The sequence below is a fragment of the Taudactylus pleione genome, unplaced genomic scaffold (assembly GCF_031769625.1).
Source record: "Taudactylus pleione unplaced genomic scaffold, aTauple2 ptg000889l, whole genome shotgun sequence".
In the NCBI taxonomy this organism is placed as follows: Eukaryota; Metazoa; Chordata; class Amphibia; order Anura; family Myobatrachidae; genus Taudactylus; species Taudactylus pleione.
The window spans coordinates 1301122-1317235 of NW_028285290.1; the positions used below are offsets into that span (position 1 = coordinate 1301122).

Sequence of the window (16114 nt, forward strand, 5' to 3'; positions counted from 1 at the left end):
AATCGACCTTTAGTAATTTACCCCAAAGTCTCTTTTAAGTATAGAGCTTCCTTTGCTGTCTCTGTAAGTGTCATGTATCCCACCTCAGTGGTGGATAGGACTACACTGGGTGGCTATCTACTTGCCCAGCTGAAAGCTGCACCTGCTAGCACAGATATGTATGGTCATTCCTGGTTCATTCAGCCAGGCTGAGTAAGTCTCAGCTTATGCAGCCTGGCCAAAGTAGCAACCATCGCGACAATGGTCATCTGAGGCAGTGCCTACGAACTCTGCACTCAGGTCACAGATGTATGTAGGAGATCTCTATTTCCTACAGACACCTTCTGCTGCATTTGCATTTAGTTGGATGGTATGGCACAGCCGCTGCTGAATCAGTCTTTGAACATACAAAATCATTCTCTAATAGTACAGCGTATAGCTTAATGTACCAACAATGACCACTCTGCTTTAAACTGTACAAAGCTTTCTTCAACAGACAAGCTTCTGCCTCTTGAAACATATTTTCAGATGTAAATCCCTTTCATCAATTCTCCATTGAAGAAAACTGAATCAAAGTCTAATTTGTATACAGTAGTAACACATCATGCATGGCAGATATAGCAATGACTAAACATAATGTACCTTGCCACAGGCTAGAAGAGTTTACCATAGTCAAACCTGGATTTCTGTGTATATTCTTTTGTGACAAGACAGGCTTTATAATGGGCAATGGTTCTATCTGCATTCAACATTTTACAGAAGACCAACTTGTTTTTAACTATCTTGCGGTGTCTCGGCCTGTTAACAGTAGTCCATGTATTGTTGTCATTCATTTATTCCATTTGTTTATCTATTACTGATTTCCAAGGTAACAAACTTGTTTTTCAATTCTTGTTCTAGCTTTATTTTTGGTGCCGCTGTTTCATGGAATACAACATCTTTTGACTTTATAAGATTTTATTTTTAATGTCCCATAGACTGTATCTGTTTCCTTTACTCCATCGGCAGTATCCAAGTGAAATACATTCCAGGTATGGAAGGTATGCGAGTATATGATTTGCATCCAAATATTCTGAGATGATTGATGCTTGGCTTACTTCCAGACCATGGTGTTGTGCACCCACAGTTGCTGTGAAAGGCAAAATTATTTAGGTATATAGATACTGCTTCTGTCCAAAAACATTTGTCTAGATCTGTGTCAATTGTGTAGTTGGTATGCTCACTGACACCATTTTGCTGTAGCATGTATGCAATGGTTAGTTGGTGTTCAATACCATACATCTTTAGGAAGGATGCTACATCTCTTTTTGCATTCTCCATCATTGCCAGATCTCAAGGCTATCAGCTTCTGACCAGTTTGAGTTTCCACTGATCCCTTATAATCTGCAATCTTACTTATTGCTTAACTATTTGCTTTGATGAAGTAAACATGTTATTCTTGTGAAATCATTGCTAAATGTTAGGAAATATTGGTATCCACTCATTGATTTAACTTCCATCGTGCCACACATGTCTGTATGCTTCTATGCTAGGGGTGTCTCAGCTGTGGTTGCTGACCTTGGGACAGGGCCACATTAAAGGCTAAATGGGCCTGGGGCTGAATATGCTCAAGGGCCTATTATGACAGGTGGGGGAGGTGTCACCAGTGCTGTGTGGGTGTGGCCAGTGCCATGTGGGCGTTTACACTATCAATACCAATATCTCCCTAATGTGTAAAAGTATAAACATTGTGAGGAAAATAGAAATACAATTTTAATATTTATGATTCATGGCCAGCTGGTGGCTGGCCATCATTATGTTGTCATGATGAAGGGCCTATTTGTAGCTGGGGGCCTGGAGCTGTAGCTCCATCCACCCCATTGTTAATCTGGCCCTGCCTTGGGAAGGCACAGAGGGCTTGCCTACACATTATACAACTTTCACATGCCATTCTCTCTGTGTCACTCACAGTTATTTCTATCACCATTACATCAAGGAGTTTCTGGACATTATCATACTCCAGGTGGCCTAGCCACATGTGCCACAGCTCCATAGATTGGCTTGAATTAGAGACTGTCATCGCACAACACTCCTCTGTGTTGAGGACGTACAGTTGCTGGCATTGGGTTACTATTACTATCACAGTCCCTCTTTCATTTTGCACAACATGCAAACTTGACCTTGAATCCTTTCTTTTCTAGGATACTTATGACAATGAGGTTTGTTCTCATTGTCAGGATTAATTTGTTTGTCTTATGACTTACCCCTGTCACTTGATCTGTGGATCTTGCTATTCTAATTGCCGAAGAGATCTGCTCAAACATGCAGGCTGCAACACTTCCAGTGTGTGCATTTAGACTGTGCTATTTCTTCCAAGCTGATTACTCACCCGAATCTACTTTTGTTTGTGAACTCTGCAGATTCCTCATTGGAACTGTGGGTGTAGTCCCAATGGTAGTGCTGGTCTTGAACTGCAGAGTTTGAAGATACAATTGCTCTCTGTGCATGCTGTTCCCTTTACACTTCCACAGCATGCTAGTACTCAGGCTGCATGCCAGAGTTCCCTCCTAAACTCAGCATGGGCACAGCCATGTTGAATTCAGTCATCTGACTTTCCTCCGCCACTCTGAGTGCTGCTCCCAGACCTTCTCCTGTGAGACCCAGGGAATAAGTATCCTGCACTGACAGCATTCAGTGTCTGAACTTCAACGCTAGTAGATCCCCAGTGGATCCTGCTGCTGTCTCAGCCAATACCTGTTACCATTGGTTCTAGCCGATACATTACCATTGGTCTTAGCCGATACCTGTTACCATCAGTTCCAGCTGATATCCATTACCATCAGTCCCAGCTGATATCCATGTCCATCGGTTCTAACTAATACCTGTTACCATTGGTTCCAGCTGATATCCATTACCATTAGTTCCACTTAATACCTGTTACCATTGGTTCCAGCTGATATCTATTACCACTGGTTCCAGCCAATACCTGTTACCATCGGTTCTAGTCAATACCTGTTACTATCATTTCCAGCTGATATCTACTACCATCAGTTCCAGCCGATATCTGTTATCACCGGTTCCAGATGATACCTGTCACTATCGGTCTCAAACTGATTGAATTCTAGTCTGTTCCCAATCCGGCTCCAGTCTATGTTCCAAGTCCAGCTCAATTCCGGCCTCATTAAAAACTCCAAGTTCAGTCATAGGCTGGGTCTTCTGAGTATATACTATCCTTCTGTGTACTATATTCTAAGCCTCCCATACCACCAGTGAGCTGGTATCCAGCTCTCCTCTGGACAATCCAGAATACCCAGCCCTCACACCCATATCTGATACGAATAATACATTGTGAATGTCTGGGACTATGGTTTCATGTCTTATTCTTAGGCATAATGTGATTGTCCCGCGTTTTGTGGCTGTAAGGAATTTTTCTTCACTTGTATAGGGTGCATGTGCTTAGCGATGTAAATCTTGATTGCAACTGAAATGCCTTGTGGCTCCTGGATCCATGTACCAGCAATCTTTCTTGCAACTATCTGTGATACTCAAGGCTGACTCAATTTTCTTGTCATGCCTCTTTTGCTGCACTGCATTTGCATCTTTCAGTTTGCATTCAGAAGCTCCGTGACCCACTTTGTGACACATGAAACATATGTACTTAGGCCTTTTGGGCTTAGCATTTCTTGTCTGTAATGCAGGACTCTCAGTATTTGTTTCAACTGGTTCCGTGGTGCATTCCTGGAACTGCAACAGTTTAGCTCTTCCTATCTTTGTTGATCACTTAAGTTGTGTACACATGATGCAATTTTTTAAATGATATAGCCATTTTCGACAGATCGGAATGACATATTGTTTAAAAAGTGGTGTGTCTAGGCACTATAATGATGCTGATGCGTTTTCACGCTGGTCGTAGGTCGTGGTCTGTGATCTCTTCAACATGCAGATCACGACCAATCTTTCACGATTTGGCACACATCGTTCCGTGTATAGGCAGGGTACTGTGGTGCCTGGGCCTATAACCAGTTGATATGTCCTATTGGTAAAGAACCAAGGAGGTTCACAGTAGGCATCAGCATAATTGTAAATAGAGTTTATGCCACACAGTGATCCTTAATCAGGCTTGCAGGTTTATTGAGGAATAGTGGTAACAGCTGTAGCAGCAGTAACATACACAGCTGTGGTGGTGATATCAGCAGTAATAGCGGTAATAGGTAATAACACCCTGAAGGAGCTAAGTGCCGCATGTACATGCGGCACTGCAGCACTCAACACAGAAAATATGGCATGACAGCGCATACGCAGCAATACACCCAGAAGCCATCTTGGTAAAGGTGCCTGGCTGGCTTCACTATAAGGAGATAGGAGACAACGCCCTTCTCTCCAACATATTTGTCTTAATAAAAAAAAGTCCCAAAGACTGGTTAGTTCAAAGACATATAATCTACCAAAATTCCCAATAAGAAAAATTGGACACATTAGGTAAGAACCCCTATCCAGGCTTCCAAAACTATGGGCTGTCCAAGGAAATCAGGTCTGTTTGTGTGTATAAAAAGGTACTACTATTGAAAGGTTACAGTAATTGTTCATAACATGAAGTACAGTATTTGGGAAATAAATGGTATTCTAAAAAACCATAAACTGATGCAGGAAAAACAACAGGGCAGGGAAGTGCTGCATAAGCAGGACTGGTCATTTTGAAACATACGGATGTGGAAAATGTTACTCTTTAGTCATCTACTCTTTTAAACAGAAGTCATCGGAAAAATACAGGCTCATTTCCCAGGATCTGGCGCATACTATATTTTCTACATCTTACTTTTCTTTGTGTGTTTATGGCAACTTTTCTATGTTTGTTTTCATCTTTTTTAAGATTTCACTATTTTTCATATGAGGTACAGTAATATTTACAAAAACATGTCATATGTTTTAAAAAAAAAGTGTAATTTATTACTGACTTTAAATAAAGAGTACAAATTAGTAAAATTTGCAAGACCCATATAAACCAGTGATCCTACAAAAAGGTTCTCGTCACTTAGATAAGATTGTGTGTATGTCTGGAAACTCCAGAGGCTGAGGTGGATTAAGGCTTTGGGGGCCTGCGGTATTTAAGATTGGGAAGGTCCTAGAGGGCAACATTTGGTTACAGTCATCAAGTCCTCGTGTGCTTGCCTTGGGCACACACACAAAAAGGGGGCAGGGCCACACATCACATCGCCATTACATTTCACACAGGGGACGTACACTTCACTTCCCAAGATGCTGGGCTGCTCTCCTACCTTTTCTCCAGCCCACAGGACTGTCCCACCAAATTGTGAAGGTTAGGGGTATGCATAAATTCATTGTCACACACATATACAGTTAGGGCCATATTCAATTAGCCTGCGAAAACAAGTTATCGGCGATAATTTATCACCGATGGCGTCATTTTCGTCTGTTTCACATATCCCCATATTCAATTACAAAGACTTTTCGCAGGTGCGAAAAGTCTTTGTAAAAAAAGGGGATACATTTTCACCACTGTTTAGGTGGCGAAAAAAGTGGGGTTTAGGGGTGCTGAATAAAAAAAATAGCCTGCAGTCTTTGGAATGTCCCCTCAATGTAATGTGCGTCAAAAAATGTTTACAAAAAGTCTTAGTACACCCCAAAAAAAGATACTTTCTTTTTGGGGGCGAAAAAAAAATATTGGGGGACAAACTTTAAAACTAGCTAAATTGACTCAGGGGGGCTCCCCAAGTATGCGGCAGGTGTTTTCTAGAATGCAGGTGGTAGCGGCAGGTGGATTTTTGGAGAATTTTAAGAAATTACTTTAGGGACTTAAAAATATGCTTGCACTCATTTTCATGTACCCCAAATTTGATGGGACTAGGTATGTAAAAAAAAACCCTAAGTGCTATTCTTCACCACTAAAGCCGCATTTATGCATCTGCCGCCGCTATTTAAAAACCCCGACTACCTTCAGCAGGCCAAATTGGGGTTACCCATAGAGATCCCCATGTCAGGACATCTTTTAGGGGCTTACAGCATGATTTCTCCAAAAACTGACAGGACTTTTCGATACTTACCTTTCCGTTGGGTCCCTTTTTCGCCGGATCCTAATTGAATATGGGGATAAGCGGACACGCGCCCGATACTTTATCCTTGAAAAAACGGCGATGATGGTGAAAAGTCCGACCTCTGACTTTTCGTCTCAAATTGAACATGGCCCTTAATACATAGGGCACGATTCTATTCAGCGCGATGTAAATAGCCCCGGGAGTGAGCTCCCGGAGCTATTCAATACACCACGCTGACAAGTCCGACTAATTATTTCTTCTCTCATCCCTCCGGGGATGAGAGAAGAAATTCGACAAAAGTCCCGTCGCGAGGCTGTTTTCTGCCCTTAGCGCCGGGAAAACAGCCTCGCGCCGGGAAGTTAGGTCGGGGAATGCCCGTTATCGCGCCTAAACACCCTGTTTAAGGCGCAATAACGAGCCTTCCCCGACCTAACATCGCGATGAATTGAATAGCTCCGGGAGCTATCGCCCGGCGCAATTTACATCGCGCTGGATTGAATCGTGCCCATAGTGTTGAACACATAGCCACACATAATCATATATATATACAGTAGTCACACATACACATATACATACATACTGTTGTACACATAGCCACACATATGCACATAGTAACACACATACACACTTACATAGATACTATTGTACACATACATACACACATATATATACTATATATATATATAGTACCAGTCAAAAGTTTGGACACACCTTCTCATTCAATGGCTTTTGTGCATTTAAATTATTTTCAACATAGTAGATTAATACTGAAGACATCAAAACTATGAAAGAACACATGGAATTATGTTGTAAACAAAAAAGTGTTAAACAAATCAAAATATGTTTTATATTTTAGATTCCTCAAAGTAGCCCCCTTTTGCATTGATGACAGCTTTGCACACTCTTGGCATTCTCTCAATCACCTTCATGAGGTAGTCTCCTGGAATGGTTTTCCAATAGTCTTGAATGAGTTCCCAGAGGTGCTGAGCACTTGTTGGCTGCTTTTCCTTCACTCTGCGGTCCAACTCATCCCACACCAGCTCAATTGGGTTTAGGTCGGGTGATTGTGGAGGCCAGGTCATCTGACGCAGCACTCCATCACTTTCCTTCTTGTTCAAGTAGCCCTTGGGGTCATTGTCTTGTTGCAAAACAAATGAGGGTCTCAGTAAGCGCAAACCAGATGGGATGGCATGGCGTGCAGAATGCTGTGGTAGCCATGCTGGTCAAGTGTGCCTTGAATTTTGAATAAATCACCAACAGTATCACCAGCAAAGCACCCCCACACCATCACACCTCCTCCTCCATGCTTCACAGTGGGAACCACACATGCAGAAACCATCCGCTCACCTTCTCTGCATCTCACAAAGACATGGCGGTTGGAACCAAAATTCTCAAATTTGGACTCATCAGACCAAAGTACAGATTTCCACTGGTCTAATGTCCATTCCTTGTGTTTCTTGGCCCAAACAATTCTCTTCTTCTTCTTGTTCATCCTCAGTAGTGGCTTCTTCGCAGCAATACAACCATGAAGACCTGATTCACGCAGCCTCCTCTGAACAGTTGATGTTGAGATTTGTCTGCTACTTGAACTCTGTGAAGACTTTATGTGGTCTCTAATCTGAGGTGCTGTTAAACAGCGGTTTCTGAGGCTGGTAACTCTAATGAACTTATCCTCTGCAGCAGAGGTAACTCTTGGTCTTTGTTTCCTGGGGCGGTCCTCATGAGAGCCAGTTTCATCATAGCGTTTAATGGTTTTTGCAACTGCACTTGAGAATACATTCAAAGTTCTTGAAATTGTCCGTATCGACTGACCTTCATGTCTTAAAGTAATTTTGACTGTCGTTTCTCTTTACTGAGTTGAGTGGTTGGTGCCATAAAATGGATTACAACAGTTGTCAAATAGTAGTATCCACTATGTACTAACCCTACCTCCGCACAACACAACTGATGGTCTCAAACACATTAAGAAGGCAAGTCATTCCACAGATTTATTCTTGACAAGGCACACCTGTTAATTCAAAACCATTCCAGGAGACTACCTCGTGAAGCTGATTGAGAGAATGCCAAGAGTGTGCAAAGCTGTCATCAAAGGGGGCTACTTTGAGGAATCTTAAATATAAAACATATTTTGATTTGTTTAACACTTTTTTGTTTACAACATAATTCCATAAGTGTTCTTTCATAGTTTTGATGTCTTCATTATTAAACTACTATGTTGAAAATAATTAAAATTAACAAAAACCATTGAATGAGAAGGTGTGTCCAAACTTTTGACTGGTACTGTATATATATATATATATATATATATATATATATATATATATATATATATACTGTATATATATATATAATGGCACACACATACAAGTGTCAAATTAGTGGCCTAAGATTAATTAACCCTTACAAAACTACAGCTACTTATTCAAAATCATTTGGAAAAAAAGGTACTTATGACCTCTTTGCCAGCCTATTTCATGCCAAAAACCTAGTTGAGACAGTCAAAATGCAAGTGGGCCATATGTAAGTTACCACCCTCTGTTGGTTCCAAGTGTCACATTTGTGGCACAAAGCTATTTAATCCTTGAAAAGCTACAGCTGCTCATTCAAATCAATAAAAAAATTACCTGTGACCACTTTGCCACCCAATTTCATGTCCAAAACCTTGATGGGTAAGGCAAAATCCAGGATCATATGTAAGTGACCACCCTCAGTTGGTTCCAAATGTCAAATCTGTGGCCCAAGACTAATCCAACCCTTGCAAAACTACAGCTACATATTCAAAATGATAAAATATGTTGCCGGTGCCCACTTTGCCAGCCAATTTCATACCCAAAACCTTGTTGGGCCAAGCAAATTGCAAGTGGGTCATATGTTAGTGACCACCCTCTGTTGGTTGCAAGTGTCAAATTTGTGGCCCAATGCTATTTAACTCTTAAAAAAACTACAGCTACTTATTGAAATCAATAAAATTAGTACATGTTCCCACTTTGCCACCCTATTTCATGCCCAATTGCTTGAGCCAGGAAAACGGCAGCAGACTGTCAATCACTGACAGTGCAGTGACATGTGCAGAATGGGTCTGGCGCACTGCTGAATCAGGCACTGTGTTTGTTATTGTTCCTTCTTGCAAGAGGACTCTCATTTACTAGCTTCCACGCTGCTCCGGCTCACCAATCCACATTCTCGGCTTTCCAGCCACACCACCAGCTAGCAAGCTGCATCGCCTCTCTAGCCACATCACCGGCTCTGAGGCGGCACCACCGGCTCTCAAGCCACACCACCGACTCTCAAAGCCGCATCATGTGCTCACAAGGCCGCACCACTGGCTCTCAAGCCACACCACTGGCTCTCAAGCCGCACCACTGACTCTCAAGAAGCACCACCGGCTCTCAAGCAGCATCACCTGCTCACAAGGCTGCATAATCGGCTCTCAAGCTGCACCACCGGCTCGCAAGCCGCATCGGCTCTCAAGATGCTTCACATGCTCATAAGTCCACATCATTGGCTATCAAGCCACACCACCGGCTCGCAAGCCGCATCACCTGCTCACAAGGCCGCATTATTGGCTCTCAAGCCACACCACCGGCTCTCAAGTCACACCACCAGCTCTCAAGCTGCACCACCGGCTCTCAAGCCGCACCGGCTCTCAAAACCACATCACCTGCTCACCAAGCAGCTCCACTTGTTCTCAAGCCACACCACTGGCCCACAAGCCATGCCATAGGCTCTCAAAGCCACACCACAGGCTCTCAAAGCCGCACGACTGTCTCTTTTGCCACACCATGAACATACCAGTTGCGACCAAATCTCCGGCTGTATTAGTCACACTATTTCCCATCAAGCACCTACTCTCTCACATGAAACTCTGGTCTTCCTAGGTATCTCTGTAAACCAATACTACTCAGCGTTTAAGTCCAGGCCGCCACCTAAGTATCGGTGAACGTCATCAGTTCTAAGGTAACAACGGGTGGTTGTTATTGGTGGGTCTCCTCTTTAGCTTGAGTCCTAGGGGGTTTACACAGTGTGGCCTAGGAAACCGTAACATTGTGCCCACTTTACCATCCTATTTTATTTTAAAACTTGTTGGGTCAGGCAAAATACAATTGAAATTTGGGTAAAGGAGATGTTTTTTCTTTATACAATGTTAACTTAGTGCTCCAGCTTGATTTAATTGTTTTAATAGAACATGGTCTTAAGAAGCTGGAGCATGAATAGGGAGTGAATAATAAGCTACAGCAGGAATAAGAAGCTAACTTCTGCCTCATACTTTATACTGTGTATAATAACCTCAATTAACATATTATTTATATAATGTGGTGTCCGTAAAACCATGCACTACAATACCCTAGTCTAAACTGTTTCTCAGATTTCCTGTTCTACAGTAGTTCAAGCTTCAGTATTTTGTTATTTTTAAACAACCATTTAGAAATGATAGTAGTGTGGAGGCCTGCCTGTATATTTTAATCATAGGAATACAATTAGCAAAGGATTTTAAAGTGGAAAATGTTATGCCCATGGTGTCTTTTATCCCAATTTTTGCTCAAGAATGCACAATATCTAGAACGGTTTTGTATGCTGCACCAGCAATATTGGATATAATGTGAATGGTTTTGGTGAATTACAGTATTGCTGTGAAAAGACTGAGTTAATAATATAGCAGAGGGAGAATTTTGAAACAGTCTTTCTTTGTATGATTTTTTTCTTCAGAAACAAGGAGGGTCTGTATGATGCTTGCAGTAGGATTAATAGTAACAGCCAGGTAACTCTCCAGGAAAGATCTCTCACAAATATTGAAATATCACATGTCTACAAGAAATATGCAAATCTGGTGCTCGGTATTTGTGAGGGGCACTGCAACCCCTGGTGCAAAATTTTGGATGAAACAGGTAACCATCTTATATTTGCCTGTCACTAACACCATTACCTACATGAGCGTTTGCAAACTGTCTATTCAGTCCAACATAAACTTACTGTTTTGTATATAAATTATATGTTTGGATAGCAATGGCATATATTACAGTGGACAATAGATACAACAAAGACAGAAGCATTGTATACACATATACAGTATTTCTACATGATTTTATACTAGTCATGCATGTCAGGTATCCCAATGCATTTTCTTTATCTATTGACTGACTATCACCATTAACCCAGTTGTGCACTGATCTGGCCTCATTGTTATTTATTTATTTATTCATTTTTAATTTACATCTAATATGTTTCTGTATTAACATCTCTTTGCTCATCTCCTTAAAACCAACAAGTCATATTAACTATAATTAGTATCTTATTAATTAATGTTTGTGGTCTGGCCCTGAAAACTAACATCCAATATCACAGCAATTTGTATTGTTTCTTTTCGAGGCCATTCACGAAGAGGCTCCCACCAGGACACTGACTCTAATAGCAGCCCATCCTGGCATAGGGTGAGATATAAAGTGATCGCTAACACTATCTCTTATTCTGGGTTCAGACCCCAGATGCGACCACTCCAGACTGGGCTTTTCCTGACATGCTTGCAACTGATGCGACCAGTAAGAAACAGTAAGGTAATCTTCCAGGAGCCGTCAATCTCAGGGGGACATCCTGGCACCCTGCACCATGGACGCCCGACTCCCAGTGTATGCAGCCCAGCGGCACCACCCCCCGCGCGCTTGGCGGCTGAAGAGAGGAGCAGCCACCAGTCAATTCAGCGCTGCCTCATTGTATAGACCCAGCGGCTGCAAAAAAGAGCAACCACCAGGTCAGTGAAGCTAGCGCTGCCCCCAGTCTGCATGAATACCTAGTAGCGGCGGTCAGTCATGGAAATGTTGACATGCATTTCACATAATTTATTTAACATTTTACTTTATATAAAATCGTATATATATATATATATATATATACATATATAAAAAATATAGAAGTTGTTTTTTACTTATTTCAATCATAAAACAATGACAATTTCTGAGCGTTTTTTGGAAAAAATATTAACCAGTTAGTTAACCTTTGGATACCACAAAAATAGATTTTATATGCATACTGAATAATATTTATAGATAACCAGTGATAATTTTTGTATTTAACTTTTAGTCAATTAGTAATGCTATTATGAATTTAGATCTAAAAAATAATAACCCAATTAATTGTAAAAATGAATTTGTGTAGTTGGGTCAAATCTTACCCCGTTTTGGGATGCTGTGTCATGGCTTGCATCGGTGCGAATATTATTTCTTTCTCCAGGTTTTTCAGTTAGCGCAGCATGTAAAAGGAGGGGTTACTTCCTTTGTTTTGCAGCCTGCACCACATGCAACCGAAGCACTAGAAGATGGCCTTTCGTGATTTTCATGAATTGCATTGACATTCCAGCAATAAATGCTTATATTTTATATTGCATCAAGAATCTCAATTATCAACAGAAGAGAACATGCTCAAGACGATTATTCCTGAAAGAACTGGGTCTTCAACTGATACGTCCTCTGGTGCAGCGACGTGTAGAGAGAGGATTCACAGGAGTCCAGAAAAGTATTCAGCTTGCTATAAAAACTGTCATCAATGTCGAAGAATTCAGTAAAGTATTTCAACACAGACAAGATGTGAAATGAGGACGTTGTAAATTGCGCCCGAGGGAGAACGACAGAAAATATTCCGACAGATGTGAGGAATGAGACTTCTTTTTCTGTAAGGACTGCAATGAGTGAATTTAGTGCATTGTCAACCACACTCACTTACAAACTATTACAAGTAAATTTTCATTTAATTGTCTGTGCAATGTATGAATTGTATTTCATTGTCATAAAATTGTTTTAATTAGATTACTGATGTTGCGTATTATTGAATATAGTAGATATGAGACTGTCTCACTATACATTTTAAATGCAGAATAACTCATTTTAACCTGGGGGCCCATTTCGGGCTTAAGTACACAAGAAAATATTTTGGGCATCCGAAGGTTAATGCATATTCATTGCTCGGGCGCACTTGAGCATGTGTAGGTTATCTTATATAGGAGTCAAGCTCCCAAAAGATAAGATTTTCTGAGGTTGGCAGACTTTTTCACAATCCAAAAAGAAAGCTATATGAACTGCTTTTGCAATCGTAAAGAGAGTGACCCTCTCAATGGCATATCTATAATGGGTTCCGAGTGCACCAAGCCTGCGCTACCAGAGAGGAAGGGACCCACATGGAGGCTGCACTTGTCTCTTAAAGACAGACTTGTCTCTTAAACCACCGCAGGTGTGTGCAGTAAGCCATCAGTTTTATTATAGTTACTGAATCTTTAAGCAATGTTTATATAGGCATTTCTTTTGTAAATGGCAGTTATCACCATAGGTTTTTCAATCAGATATCCTCCACCTGATGCAGCATATATGGCTTACAAAGGGAATCGGTATGAAATACCGATGGACGGGATGCCGGCTGTCAGTACACTGACAGCGGCACCCAGATGGTTAATATACCGACAGGGGAACAGTGAGTAATGTTCCCCTGTCCTATTTACCCCCTAACCCTCCTTTCCTGCATCCTCATACTAATCCTCCCTACCCCGCACCCTAACCCTAACCCTCCCGGTAAGTGCCTAAACGGCCAAACATACATTGCTAAAGTATCTGGATCAGGTTGCAGGTTTTTATTTTATGCCAAGACCCCTGGATGCTACGGAGACCAGCGCGAGGATGTAGGTGAGTATAAGATCTTTTTTCAGGTACTACAAACGTGTTCTACGGGACAAGTGGATGTGACCAGCTGGCACAGGTAAGTATGTGTGAGTGAGGTAGGTAGTGGTGTAATAAACTTTAGACGGTGTGTGTGCACTGTGTTTTTTAACTATTTATTTTACATTGGAGGCACGGGTGCTGGCCGCCTGCTGCCACTTGTAGTTCCACAAGTGCCAAAGGGCAGGCATGCTGACACCTGTAGTTCCACTGTAAAATACAATAGTTTTGAACTATTTCAAACATTTTTATCCCCGTACCCACCGTTCCACGGGTGTGGGGAAGAGCCCCAGGATTCAACCTAAGCCTGGGGTTTAAGGAGAGGAGGGACCCCTTTTTTGGGGTGTCCCCACCCCCAGCTTGGGCTGAGTATCTTTGGGTGTTAATGTTTGGGCCCTGGAGACCCGGTGATAGGGTCTCCTGGCTGTGGCATTACACCCCGGTTGGTTTGGGTCCAGTGCTGGTTTTAAATATAGGGGGACCCCTATGCATTTTTTCCCCCCTATATTTAAAACCAGAACTGGCCCCGCAGCCAGGTGCTTGTTTCTAAATTACGGGGGGACCCTAGAAATTTTTTTTTCCCGTAATTTTAGGAACCAGGACTGGCTGACCAGTCCGAAGCTGGTTATGCTTTTGGGGGGAACCCTACATAATTTTTTTTTTAAAGGTATAGCACACAAGCAGCCTTCAAATATCTCACTGACATGTGCAGGCTGCTTGTTCGGGAGAGTTAGGCAGACAGAAGACACTGCAATCTCAGGTGAGTAATCTCCTTCAAAACTTGCTACTTGGAGGAGATATGTCGATCTGCGTCACCATAGGCCAACTCACTCTCAGCTAAACTCACTTCTTAGTAAATTTGAGAGTTTCAACGATGCTAATCAAGTTGAAAAAAAAAAACTTGATCGGACTCAATTCTTAGTATATTTACCCCTAATGGTTAATACATTTTAAAAAAAGAAATGAAATTCCATAGACAAAAAACCTTCCGGTTTCACATGTCCCATTAAGGCATTTTAGACATGATCTGATATTTCACAAAACCTACTGAATTTGTGACACTGAAACTTAAAAAAGAAATGAAATTCCAATCATTAAGGCTGACGCCTTAATGGACATGTTCCTTACAGATATGGTATGCCATCACACCCTGTGTTTAACTGCAGATTCAGCACTGTCTCATAGTGAGATTGCTGTAACTCACAAAATGGTGGAGCTGCTAATTCACAGAATTGTGTGCTCATTGGAATACACACATGCAGTCTATGCAACTGAGGTCTGAGCAGAAGATAGAGCTGTGCAGATGGGATAACAGTGGTGTGGATGTGGGGAGGAGACAGAGTGGCGTGGATTGGTGAGACAGAGCGGCATGGATGGGTGAGACAGAAAGGCATTTAGAGGGTGGAAGATTAAGCAGTACAGAGGGGGGAAGCCAAAGTGATGCAGATGGGTGGAAAACAGTGGTGCGGATAGGGGGGGAGGAACAAAGTGATGTAGATGGTTGGAAAACAGTGGTGCGGATGGGGGGAAACAGAGTGGCATGGTTTGGAGAGACAGAGCATGGTGTATGGGGGGTACAGAGTGGTATGAACATGCGAAGACAGAGCAGTGCAGATGGGTAAAGACAGATTGGTACGGATGAGGGAATACACACTAGCACAAATGGGAGAACACACAACAGTAGGGTCTTATAGATACGAGCACTTATATATATCTGAGGGGGGTATTCAACTGTGGAAATAACAACTGTATAGCTAATTGTGTCAGAAGTAAATGTATAGATGTAATTAGACAATAAATATGTATCATAAAAGATTATGGCCCTCATTCAGACCCACTCGCGAGCAGCTGTCCGCTCGCAAGTGGGTCGATGGTCTGCACTGCGCATGCGCAAGATGGAGGGAGCTCCGTCGTGCGCATGCGCGAGACGCGACGAGCGAAGGACTTTCCTTCGCTCGGAGTGTCTCATCAAAGGGGGCGTGCTGTCGATGTTGACTGACAGCACGCCCCCTTTGGTGGGCGTGCCGGGGGCGTGCCTGCCAGACGGAGGCGTTCCCAAGGGAACGCCTACCGTCTGAAGCCGGCCCCACTGACATCACTAGTGATGTCAGTGGGAGTGATTTTGGCTCTGATAGAGCCAAAATCACTCCTGGCCTTGCGGTTGAAAAACTCAACCGCAGGCTTTTGCTCGCAGTTTCAATGGTCGCGATGGTCAAGACCATTGCGACCATCATCCTGCATGCTCGTATATGCTGTGGGTGGAGACCCACAGCTATACGAGCGTCCAGGAGGACGCTCCATATTAATGGAGGTGGGCCCTGATTCAGAGCGAGCGCTCTGGTCAGAGCGTCCGGCTCGGAATCAGGGCCAATATCTAAAAACATGTAGCTGATTTATATTAAAAAA

General features: G+C 42.4%; 1 protein-coding gene across 3 annotated transcripts in view; it reads right to left on the reverse strand.

The window, feature by feature from the left end:
- Window positions 1-16114, reverse strand: part of DDR2 (discoidin domain receptor tyrosine kinase 2) — a 268529-nt gene that overhangs the window by 237736 nt on the left and 14679 nt on the right. Inside the window, exon 1 of one of the 3 annotated variants that reach the window (XM_088459058.1) lies at window positions 12178-12617. The exons of the other annotated variants lie outside the window; for them this stretch is intronic. The gene's annotated coding sequence lies outside the window, so the exon portion shown is untranslated. Of the gene's footprint in view, window positions 1-12177; window positions 12618-16114 lie in introns of those variants that run through there. 3 annotated transcript variants of the gene reach the window in all.